The sequence below is a fragment of the Falco punctatus genome (genome assembly GCF_963210335.1).
Source record: "Falco punctatus genome assembly, contig: scaffold_27, whole genome shotgun sequence".
In the NCBI taxonomy this organism is placed as follows: Eukaryota; Metazoa; Chordata; class Aves; order Falconiformes; family Falconidae; genus Falco; species Falco punctatus.
The window spans coordinates 866113-878687 of NW_027660117.1; the positions used below are offsets into that span (position 1 = coordinate 866113).

The 12575-nt window shown below is 44.0% G+C and overlaps 2 long non-coding RNA genes across 2 annotated transcripts; both read left to right on the forward strand.

Annotated features, from left to right (window-relative positions):
• The first annotated feature begins 4299 nt into the window (after positions 1 to 4299).
• LOC308057949 lies at positions 4300 to 9495 on the forward strand. The gene is made up of 3 exons (XR_013925562.1): positions 4300 to 5037; positions 7633 to 7921; positions 9460 to 9495. It is a non-coding gene; the product is annotated as an uncharacterized lncRNA (long non-coding RNA).
• A 1462-nt stretch (positions 9496 to 10957) lies between these two features.
• Positions 10958 to 11913, forward strand: LOC308057948. Its single transcript, XR_013925561.1, has 2 exons — positions 10958 to 11096; positions 11579 to 11913. It is a non-coding gene; the product is annotated as an uncharacterized lncRNA (long non-coding RNA).
• The last annotated feature ends 662 nt before the right edge of the window (positions 11914 to 12575 follow it).

The window sequence follows — 12575 nt, forward strand, 5'->3', positions numbered from 1 at the left end:
AGGCACTTTGGCAAGATTTGGGCAGGAGCTTAGACCTGGCTTATTTCTGTGCAAAATCCTGCATTTTAAAATGTATATAGGAATCTTTGCCCAAAGTGATGTAAACTTTGGTTTTTTCTCCATACTGTATTATCACATTGAGTAAGGTATTCCCAACATGCAAAAGAAAAGTACTGAGAGGCTTCTGGTGAACCATTGTACTGAGGGGCTTGGGCTAAGATGCAGCAAATGCTCCTTGGGGTTGTCTTGCTTTGTCGTGTAAAGTTTTAAAATGTGGCATCGAGCCAGCACCTGTTTCCAGTACCTGCTTTGTCCTGTAATCTCAGCCATATAATAGTGTAATACCTGGAGGGTATGTCTTAGCTGGTCTGACTTTCAATATCAGCCCTTCAGTCCTCTGGAGTTTCGCCATAGTTTAAACTGGCTCCCGATCTTGATGTTTCAAGTGACCATCACACCGCTTCTGCAATGAGCACAGTTTGGCCAGACCCAGAGATCTAGCCACATAGCGTTTTCTAAAGAGAAAGTTTAAATGCGGTAAGAGGAACACATACAGACCTAGGTACAGCAGAGCCTCTGTGTTGCGTGCTGTTGTTACTGATGATGCTTCACCAGCTAGTTGGGAGTTACGTGAGGCTTTGCTCACTGGTGTTTTTAACCATGATCCATCAAGGAAATGCGCAGAGTTTTCATGTAAAATCTAATAGGCTTTTATATACAGGCTTCTCTGCTGGGTTTCGGACTCAGGAACGGATACTTGTGGCTGGATCCTTCCAGAAAGGGGACATCGTCCGTGCACGTATAAAGAAAATGCCCATTGATTTTCTTTTAGCCACTGACAGAAGTGCGGGTGGAGGTCAGGCCAGACTGGCATGGCTACCTCTTGTGAGTTCACCAGTTGAGCTGACACCAAGGTGAGCCCAGTCTTTAAATTCCCTTGCGTGCTTCAAGGTCTGCGTCATCCAGTTTGTGCTCGTTAGAAGTACAAGATGAAGCTGGACGCTGCCCACCAAGTGTCCGATGATGTTCTCTTTGCTGCACATCTGTAACGAGAGGCTCTAGAGTAATACAAACCTGGTCAGTAAAGGCAGCAAAATAACACTTTCCTTTCAAACACCGAAACTGGTAAAAGGGTGTGATTTGTCTATCGCTGCCTGTGTTCTCTTTGACCCAGGGAGGCTGTTTGGAGCTGACGACTTCTTGCCTGTGTTGGCATATGTGCTGGCCCAGGGTGATACGCTGGAGCTGGATACTGAAACTGAATACATGGTGGAATTGCTGGACCCATCTTTGCTGCATGGAGAAGGTAATCAACTGCTATTAGAACTGAGTGGAGGGCTGGGGAAGGGGGATTCTTCCTCACCTCGTTTGAGTAGAAACCCTTTTGACGGAGTCATGTAGTCGGTGATGGCGGTAGTGTAACAAGAGAACCTCGTAATTATTTCCACCTTAAAATAAGAGAAGGCTGGTTAGCTTGCAGAGTTGCAGCCCCAAGTGACCTGGGAATCTACCGACGTCTTAAGAGGGAGTATGTTGTTTTCTGCCAAGAAGGAGGAGGCATCCTGACTTAGCAAGCAAACATAGGCTGTGCGGGTGCCAACTGTGGTTATCCTTCTGTGCCTGAAAATGTCCCGAGAGTATGTCTGGGTCTGCAGCATTCAATTGAGTTGTGAGACCTGGAATGGGACCCGGTTAGGTGCTTTGTAAAATCTTTGGGGGAATTCTCTGCCCCTCTGGGGAGAGTGCTTTTGAGAATGTTGCCCCCCTTAATGATCCTGGTTTATGCCCGATACTTGCTTCTCACAGAGTATTTTTATGAGGCCTAGGAATATGTTTCTTAAGGCACTCTTGAACAATGGCTGAAGTCTGCTAGAGGCAAGGAAATCTCCCTCCTTTGTTTTCACGGTGGTGGTTTTAACAAAGAGGTATTCTGCCAGCCCTTGGTAGGCCCCAGAATCTATCAGTTTATGAGGAAGTTTCAAAGGTTCTTGTGACCAAGCTCAGCTGTGAGTTAAGTATATGTGTATACGTCCCATTTCTGCTATCTCTTGGGTTGCTGAAATTGCTGTATCCTTTTACATGCCGATATGCATGACAGAACTGTGTCGGGTTTCCTCCGGTTCAGTACTAGTCTGTTCCCTGCTTTGTGTGCAGGGTGCATTGTTCAGGAATCTTAGGACAGAAAATACTTGAGATGTGAAGCTGGAGATCATTAACACGCTTGAAAGGCAGAAATATTTACTGGGCTGTTAAGTCGTGTCGTTTTTAATGTAGCAAAAGTCATTCATCTATTGGCTGGCCCTGTCTGTGCACTAGTTAAACTGTACGGTGCAGGAAAAATTGTTTAGTGCTTTGGGGTTGTGCGGTACAAATGTAAATGTATTTTCCAGTTTGTCTGGTGGGTCTTGCGTGTCTTCCACGTATTGAACTCGTCACAGAGCTGAAAGTGAGAGGATGCTGTCGGTAATACAGAAAGCACTACTGTGAGCATAGACTGCATCTCTGAATGACTCCACAAATAGACCGCGCTGCCTCTTAATTGAACGCTCCCACTCAAATAGTTTACTTAAAGAGCAAGAGAAATATATGATAGCCTGTCTTCTGTTTCTCCTGGTTGCTGAGGACTGTTGCCTCCTGCTGAGAGTCCTTTTCCTTTGTGACCTGCAGCTCCTTTTGTACATCGGCAACTCTGTTGTGGCTGTACTTTGTTCTCCACTCATGTAATAAAGGTGAAGTCTGGAGAGCTGTACACGCTGCCTCCTGAACTAGTTGGATGTAGTGTTGGACATAGGTGAACAAACACAGCCTGCCTTTTAAAAACAAAAGCAAAACCTTTGGGATGCTTCCAGGTACAAATCACACGCTCGGTCATTGCTTTGTTGCCACTAAGGGGGTCACTTTTAAGTTCCTGAACAGTGGTAGATGGTCTTTTATGTCGTTTAAACAGCTGTGTTTGTTTGATCCCCGCTTGAAGCCCAGGAAGAAAACAAATCGCTGTTTGGAAACTGTTTAGAAGAAAACTCATGTTCCACCTTTGTAAAAACACTCAGGAGTAAAGGAGCGACACTGGTCATTTAAATAACCGGCCATCCCCAGCGCTAGCGGACCCAGAGATGGATACTGTTGCACCACTTTGATAATATGGAGCCCAGGCAACCACTGCACGGCTCTTAGCAGCTGAGAACACACTGTCCAGTATTTTGCAGGCAAGTAAGCTGTTTTTCTTTACGTATAAATATTTTGGCCATAGAATGCAGTGACTTTCGTGTATGTGTGCGTCTGTTTATTAAAAAAAAAAAAAACAGAAATAGTTTGTACTTTTGACTGTGACCCGTTGGAACTGGCGTGGTGTTTGCAACCACTGTGAATTGTTCTTCCCCTGCTGTCCTTCACAGGAGGATATTCCTTGGCAAGTGCTTATGGAGCACTTTTGCTGATCAAGAACTTCCAGGAAGACCAGGCTGCCCAGAAGCTAGAGATACTCTCCGGCAATGGCACAAGAGGAGGACAACTAACAGAACAATGCCTTCAGTTGATGATTTTCAGGTAGAGCTTTAGGCTGAAGAGAAAAAAAGCCCAGGGGATGGTTGTTTTGTTGGAAATCTCCATTTGAGAAGTATGATTCATAATGATTTCCTTGGGGCCACAAGTGGTGTGAAGCAGTGCTGAGAAGATGGCTGGCAAATTTGCCTCTGTTTCAAAGTCCTTCCACTTCATAGCAGAGTGTGGTTATGATGGTATAAAGGAAACACTAAATAATGGAGCTTTCCCACTGTCCTTTGTATTTAAGTCGTGCAGAGCGAGGACAGACCAAATTGTATTTTCGATTCAGCTTCTTTGTACGCTTTGCTGTTAAAAAGAACAAACCCAGATTTCCAGTGGTATAAATCATCACAACTCCCCAGTAGCGATTGGTGGCTTACCGTGGGTAATAGAGAGGAGACTTGGCAGAAAAGCTTGCCTACAATTTGAAAGTTTAAGCAAGTTGTAGAGTTCTGTATTGTGGATGTCTTCATGTTTGTAGTTTGTTTTGTGGGGTTTTTTTCTCCCCCCTCCCATTTCTTACTGCTCTTTCAGAGTAGGGCAGTAACTCCAACTGAAGAATAACAAAACAGTCGGGATTACTTCATCTTTTAAAACCAAGTCTGCATGCCTTTCATATAGGAAAAGATTGTTACGTAGATAGGCGTGCTGCTGTCTGTCCAGATGCATCAGTTTGCGAACTGAAGCAAGGAGGATGTTGGAATCGAGAAGAAGGGATTTACTCCTTTGTGTCTGGTTGTTTACAGTCCATACCACAGTGCAAAGCTGCTGGAGAGGCTAACAACAACCGTCAATGAGTTATGATGTAGCTAAGAGCTTGATAAATGAAGGTATGGGGTCATCAGGAGGTAATTAAACCTTTCACTTGCGGCTCCTTCTGCTTTATCAGTGTCCATGCAAACAACCACAGCACATCACTGAACAGGAAGGAGCTGGGAAAAGCAGCAGTCTCCCACAATATGCCTCTCTTAGGAACAGGAGAACTGACAAACAGAAATTCCAAACTGTGGCAAGCGCACAAAGCTAGTCCATCTTACTGGGATCCATTTTATATTCTGCTTACCTGTAGTTAGGTGTCACATTCAAGTACCTTGAGTCTTTGTTCTTTCTAGCAAAATATTACGCTTAATAGGAAAATTAATCACCTTTGTATTTCTGCTGGATGACTAAATGACAGAAGATTTTTTTCAGCAGGATCTTGTATTCAGTTTCACCTTCTCTTCCTCAGCAACTGAACTTCAGCCAAGCTACCTGTACAGCTGGACGCCGTGCTGGATGCTGGAAGATGCAGGGGAGCACAGGAAGAGCTGGCACCAGCTGTGTCCAGGGCTGCTCCTTTGACTCTTTGAAAGAGAGCCTCAAATCAGTAAGGTCGCTCCGCTTCCAGGCTATGCTTGGCACAAATTCAAGCACTTTGCTGCCTGCCCAGAATGCCAGTTTTCCATCTCCCTTCTCCACATCTGCAGTCCTGACATGAAGCACCTTCCCTACAAGGTATGTGTAACACAGCTTCAGCTCAACTCATCTTTCCCACATTGAACCAGGATGTGGTCACTACATGTCTGTGGTGCTGTCTCACAGCCTTACCACCAGCTTTTGGGTCCTGGAAAGGCCTTCATCCTCCCTCCCTCAAAAGGATGGAAAAGCAAAAAATCCGGTATTTTGATGATGATGAAATACAACTTGCTGATACTGCATAAAGAATTTTGATACTTACTATATGAGTTACAGGCATTTGCACAAACCTCAGCCTCTCCTTGAAGCAATCCTGTCCATCTAGAAGCATCGAAAAACAGGTCTTCTCTGTGTTAGCTACGTTAGAAATTGAAACTGTAGCGTGCTTTGCCTTATTTAGAGCTGATTTGATTTTTTTTATTTATTTTTTCTTCACACCGGCTAACAAAAATGGATTAGTTCTGCTCAGTCCTAATGGTTTAAAAGCTGTTGCAAAGTTCCAGTGTTTCAGTCTGCAAGCTATCAAAAGTTTATTAAAAACCCAGAGTGCTCTTTGGAACTGAAGTCATATGAGCATTCTTCTCAGTCTTAGCTTTTAACAGCTTGTTCTTAGGAAACGTGAATTTTTGCCATTGTGATTTAGCATGCTTAATTTATTCAGCGTACAAACGTAAGTATCAGCTCAGTAAATAAACAGGTCTTTCTTACTGTCATTTTTTCCATCTCCTTTCATTTTACTGCTTTTAGTTTCTAATTGCAGTTAGTTTTTTGCAAAAAAGCACGTGATGGCAGGCTGCTTTGCTCATGTGTCCAAAAGTGTTTTGTGGTTGGGTGTGTTTTTTTCCAGTTGCTTTTTATTTTACTTTTTAAATACTTTTTGAAAGATAGAACTGCGTTTCCTTGTAGGGCTTGTTTAGAATTAATCTATGTTATCAGTTGTGCACATGTGTGAATTTCAGCAGAGAAAAAAGATCCAGCTTTTGCCTCGTGATCATACGGTTTTACTTTAATGTTGCAGAGTAAATTTTCTTTCTGCCTCCCTCTAAGCCTGTTAGATGAAATTTGGTTACATCAGGCTCAGACACTAAGTTGCCATCGGTTAATGTGATGAAAATGTCCTGCATGAAAATGGATTGCCTTTTGCATGCTGCAGCATAAAGAGTGTGAATGGTTTATCGTGCAGCAACCTCTGGATCAACACCCTTGTGTGTTGCTGGCAGAGGGTTGGGTTTTTTTCTTTTTCCTTATGATGAACATATTGTGTGAAGCTTCTCTTCAATAGTATTGACCAGCAGTTGCAGCATCATCTCTTGGGCATGCTGCCTCTTGCGGCGCAGTTCCCTAACAACCGAAAAAGAAAGAGGTGGTCCCCCTGCCCGACCCTGAGTGTACAAGACCGGAGCAACTATAGTCTTAGCCATTTCTAAATCCACCTCCCTTAAAGCTTGTTTCTTTATTTTTGCCCACAGATCGTGTGGATCAGGAGAGTATAAATCAGGTCCTTTTTCAGGGTCTGCCAGTCCTGGGTCAAAGGGATCTTCCTCTGACGGATACTCAACTGCATTGACACCCAGGGGTTTAGAGCACTGTGACTTAGAGGCTGGTAAAGAGCATGCGACTCCTCTTCCTCTCCTTCCTCTGCCTTTTCTTCTTGTGCTTTCATAGTTTCAAAAATAACTCTCCATGAAGAGAGCAGACGGTGGGACTCAGTATTGCCTTTTGTCGCAGAATCCCACAATTTCACCCCTGTGTTGTTCTGAAGTTCCCGTGCAAAAATTGTAGATGCAGTCACTGCGGGCATATCTACTTGCACCCACTTGAGCATTGCTTTAAGGTCATGCCCAGAAATACTTTTCTCATGTTTGTTAGGGAGACTTTTCATAAGCTCATAAACGTCTCTTTCTGGGGACGAAGCCTGATTCGCCATTACGCATTTCCCACAGCTCACCTCTCAACTCCGGAGGGATTTCAGGCCGGCCGGCTCCCACTTCAGCGGTTCATTCAGAGTTCTGTGGGATTCGCTGCAAGTCGCTCAGGCGATTCAAGAGCCCCTCCACGTTGGATCCTTCACTGGATCATGTCAGGGTCACCAATTTGTGGCGAATGAGGAGACGGGACACAGCTTGATGCAAGCAAGATGTCAGTTTATTAGTGATTTTCTTACAATTATATACGTTTCTACCTTCTACATATTACACACCAATTGGTTGACATTTAAGACACACCGTTTAAACAATAGGAAGTTTACCTTATCATAGCAACAATTTCTATTCCAAAGTTAGGGAGTTTCTTTCTAGGCGGCTTTCTTGATTAACAAAGTTACATATCGGCGCCATCCGTTCCCTTATCCGGCTACTTGTTTCTCTGTCCGTCTTGCTGCCTCCTCAGCTGTAGCGGCTCAGGGGTCTGCAGTTAGCTTGTTCCTTGGTTCCCAGGGCTTGTGCCCTACAAGTCTTATTCATCAAGCTAACAGTACTTGGACTCTTGTTCTTGAGGCCTTGTCCTACAGCCTCTGATGTTTATTTTGCTTCACAGCATTTAGTTTCCTAGTAAGGCCAAACACCCAGTCCCGTTAAAACCACTGATGTTTTCAATGGGGCTTTAAGACTGCTATCTGTTCGTTTGTAATTGCAGGGTTAGAATGTGAGCCAAGGAAAGGAGGATGTCAACTTATGAATTTGTTATGCCTGCCACAGTCTTATCACCAACGTCAATTCACAAGGTGGCTGTAATGTACAGGAATCACTGGTGTGCGTTTCACAACTAGAACATAGAGAGGATTGCTGTTTGTTGCTGAGCTTCCTGTTTTCAGAGGATGAGGTTTGGAGGTTTTGTTTCTGATGTCTGTTTTCTCATTCTACAGAACTACCTTCGTGTTGCATTCCAGGAAGTTAACAGTGCGTGTACAGGAAAGACCTTACTAGTAAGACCCTACATCACTACCGCAGATGTATGTCAGCTTTGTGCTGAAAAGTTTAGAGTGGAGAATCCAGAAGACTATAGCCTGTTTCTTTTTGTTGATGACACCCGGCAGCAACTGACAGAAGATACCTACCCTCAGAAGATTCAGACAGAGCTGCACAGCCGCCCGCAACCCAAGGTCTTTCGCTTTGTCTACAGGCGCATTAACAGTGATCCATATGGTGCCATTTTTCAAAACAATGATGAGTCAGCTTCTTAAAACCAGCAACTCCTTTAATTTCTGTTCCTTGTTAACTCTTGAAAACATCTTTGCTGGCTGCCTGCCTTAGGAGCTAAAAAAGGTCTTAAACCATAAATACCTAGTTAAACATGTGCATTGCATACAACACTCCGTGTAAACCGTGCGTATGGCCAGTTATACAGTGTTCCACCAGTGTGTTTGAGCCAGCAGCCCATGAGGCTGAATTTCTTGTACCACAGACTCTTTTGAAGCATATTATACCGTGGCCCTTTGCAGGTCTCTTGCTGTAGTGTGCAAAAATGTATTTTCTTGCACTCACTCTATAGCCAAATGTCTTAGCATACATATACTTGAATCAAAATGACAAGTGTTTCAGTAAACCAACTGGTATGAGCTTAGTTTCACCAGCATGAGTTTGACAAGACTGTCCAATGCAGCGCATCAGTTAACTCCTCATTACTTGGATGATTGCATCCTTTCCTAATTTTTTTAATTACAGAGATTCGCCGTGTTTTTACGTGTGTGTGTATATATATATATGTATTTGTTCCTTCCAGTTGTTTTTATTCCCCTTCTTTTGGGGGGTTTGAGAAGGTGGGCACAGAATGGGAGTCTTTGTAGGGACCCAGGAAATGAAGTGTTTAACAGTAAAGCTTAAAGCGTTTGCTGTACGGAAGGTTTCTCTGTACCCACCACATCAGTTGCTTATTTAGCAGTGCCCTGTGGAAGTCTGCATATTCATTAACGAGCTAACAGGAGCTTGGCTCTGTGTAGAAAGGAGAGGAACTATGAAGAACACACACCCATCCCTGCTTTTATTTTTTATTTTTCCCTAAACGTCCAGTGTTTCCAGGGCCTTTGCTTTCTCTTGCCACATTGGCAAAGCGTCCCAAGCTCTATTGCCCCATAGTCAAAAAAAGCCTTCAGTAATTGCTGGGATGGCGAGTGACTTTTGGGCTTCTAGCCCTCCATTCCTTCGGTTGTGAATTCCGCTCAGTTAAAGACTCAAGAGAATTGCTTAAAACTTGCATTTGGAAGTCACACCTCAAACAATGAATTTGTGGAGATCAATTTATTTATTTATACTATTGAAGAAAAAACTGTAATACTGTGTCAAAATGAAACTTAGTGGCTGCTGAATCACTGAGTAATAGCATAGAATCGCTGCTTAAGCCTTTACCACAATCATCGCAATGTTTGTTTGTAGACTGCTTGGTTTTTTGTAAAGTCGTGTGGCTGCGTGTGGTGCATTATTCCCAAGGTGCTCCTTACTGCTCTGATGCTCTGTACGTTCGCAGTACTGGGTAAAGCGGAAGGCTCTGTGGCTGGGGAAGAGTGGCACGGACATGTTGCTGCTCTCTCTGTCGCACCGGAATTTCAACAGCTGGGTTTGGCTGCTAAATTGATGGAACTACTGGGAGAAATTTCAGAAGTGTGAGTACCATGCTTATCTTTAATCTTCTAAAAGTAACCTCTCAACTGACATGGCTTAGGTATTTGACTTGCATGAAAGAGACCCAGAATTTTGCTTTAAGTAGTGTTCTGATTCGCTGAGGATTCCCTGTAATTAGAGAACAAGACTAAAACTGTCATGTGGCGGTGTAAGATCTCAGGGTTTCTATGAAAGCTAACTTGCCAGAATGAGTAGGGTGTAGCTGCAGGAGCGGGCTGGAAACTAGGACCATGCGTGGCAATCAGTTAGCTGAGGGGAATGTGCTCGAGCTTGTCTGGACAACGATTAACATGATGAGGCATGTTTACAGAGCACAGGGGGGTGGGAGACGGATGGCGCCAAGGATGGCACCAAGGAAAGGTAACACCTTGCTGTTAATTGATGGCAGCTAACCACCAATCAGGGATTGCCTAGTATGCAAGGCTTAGCTTCAAGAACCAATCTGTTTCAAACGCGCAGCTTCTGAAAGTGTATAGAAACTCGTGCTTCTGTACAATAAATTGACATTTGCTTGCATCAAGCTGCGGCCCGTCTCTTCATTCGCCGCATGTAGCCTGAATTCTAATAGAGATACTGTATAGAAAAAGGTCCTTGTCTTGACAGCAAGAGAGTTTCATGGAGGGTCAACACTTTCCCGTAGGGTCTCCAGCGTGCTTGTTCAGTGATCGTGAGATTTTTGCAGTTCCTGCAGGCAGCCTTGGAACCAATTCTGTATGGCAGACAGTACCTTAGCTTACTTTTTGTCATGCTTGGCTGCTTGTACTTGCTGAAGATTTAATTGAGCATCAAATGAACCCACAGGGAAATGTCCTGAACTCATGGTGGTAGGGCAACCCCATTGTAATCGGTAAAATGGGAAAATTGCACATTGAGGAATCTGCCTTGTGAGGAGAAGGGCTGCCTTGTGTTAGGTGACTGAACTTTGTGACCCGTTCCGCCACTGCCCCCTGCCACACACATTGAAGGAGGCAGTCCCTAAGCCAATGCAATTGAAAATGTGGATTTTTAGATGATTTTTTTTTTAAATTAAAGATTTCTTATGTGTATGAGACCTGTGCGAGTGCTTAGCTTGCCCTGTTCTTTCTGTTCATAACTTTGAACCTACAGGCTGGTATAAAAGAATGGTTATATGACAAAAATAGAATAAAATCTGAACTTATACCAGATTTGTCCCTTGGGAAAGGAGTGCATCTGTTACTGCAGTGTGAAAGGTGTTTGATTAGCATATGACATCATCAGACCTGCTCTTGGTCAGATTACAAGTTATGGGTTATTTAGCAATACATTCACCTGCTGTTCCTTACTGTGGTTTTTCTTTGGTTTTATGTTTCCAAAGAAACGGTGGATTTTTCGTCGATCTCTTTGTGAGAGTATCAAACCGGGTTGCAGTAAATATGTATAAGCAGCTCGGCTGCCGTGTGTACCGGACAGTATCGGAGCGCTACTCTGCTAGCAGTGGAGAGCCAGATGAAGATGCTTACGGTAAGTGGTTGTTGTGCCTTAAGTTGAATGGAAAGGTTCTTGTGTTGAGGGTTCCTGGGCCTGTACAAGTTCAGATAGTCATTGATGAATGGGATTCTGTATTCTGCTTTAGATAGCTTTTCCTACTGAAGAGTACATCAGTTAGGAAACTTGATTGCAGGAAACGGAATGAAGCTGCGTCAGGGGAAGTTCAGGTTGGACATTAGGAAAATCTTATCCACTGAAAGGGCGTTCAGTCAGGGCACCAAACCTGTCAAGAGCTTAGGGAGCATCTGGATGATGTTTTTAGTCATATGGTTTAGTTTCAGGTAGTCCCGCAAGGAGCATGGAGTTGGACTTGATGAATCCTTATGGGTCACTTGCAACTCAAGATATTCTAGGAAATCTTCTTGAAAAATGATCTTAACATAATAGAGAAGTCACTTAACGTGGCTTTGTGCAATGACTGTCTTTCATAATAGCATTATTTTCTTTTGCCATAGGTACGAGGAAAGCTCTTTGCAGAGTTACAGAGAAGAAATCAATTATACCTCTGCCTCATCCTGTGAGACCAGAAGACATTGAGTAACCGTAAACTGTGATTCTCAGACAACCTAGTAAGAGTGTCAGTTTCCTTCTCCCCAAAGCCCCCAAGAACTCTACAGATGAGAAATATTAGGCTCAATGTTTTTCCCTGTGAAATACCAAAAAGCAATATTGAGAAGCTTACCAACACTGCTTCTGTCGGTATTGGCTGCATATTCGTGCTCTTACCCTATTGTTCTTCCTTTCGAACCGTGACACTTTGGAGACTATTAAAATGGAATTGCTTCCTGTATGGTGGTGTCATGGTTTTCCTTCTCGGCCACAAAACAGTCCCCTCACTTTGTCACTCCCACGGAGCCCTGCTCCGAAACTGAAAACGTCTGGCCGCTGCTCCTACACAGAAGGTGCCAGGAAGTTCTGCTGCTGGCTCTCGCCTTCCCTTTGCAGCCATATAACTGCTGCGACAAAACCTGGGCTCTGTTCTTTCTGAGCCACAAAACCAGAAATTGGGTACATCAAAATATACTCTCCAGAACTCAGAGGTCTCTGTTTCTCTGTGCCTTTTACTTACCTCATTCCCTAATTTAATTCTTGGATCCATCTGTCCCTTCACAGTCTGTCTGGATGTCACAGCTGCTGTTACTTGGAGGCATTGACCAGGCACTTAGTTCCAACACAGGTTTCTGTCACTGTCTTCCCTGCAATTTCTTGGAGTGCAGAGGAGTGAAGGCAGAGGGTTGATGAGTATTGATAACATGCAGCTGTGACCTTGCCTCCAAGGCAGTGGGTTGAGGGACATGGATGATGAGCAGCTGTAGCTCGTTCCTGCTAAGTAGTTAAATAGCCCTGAGGAGTGTGGGAGAGGGGGTTGGATGGAGGGGGTCCCATCCCATCCCATCCCATCCCATCCCATCCCATCCCATCCCATCCCATCCCATCCCATCCCATCCCATC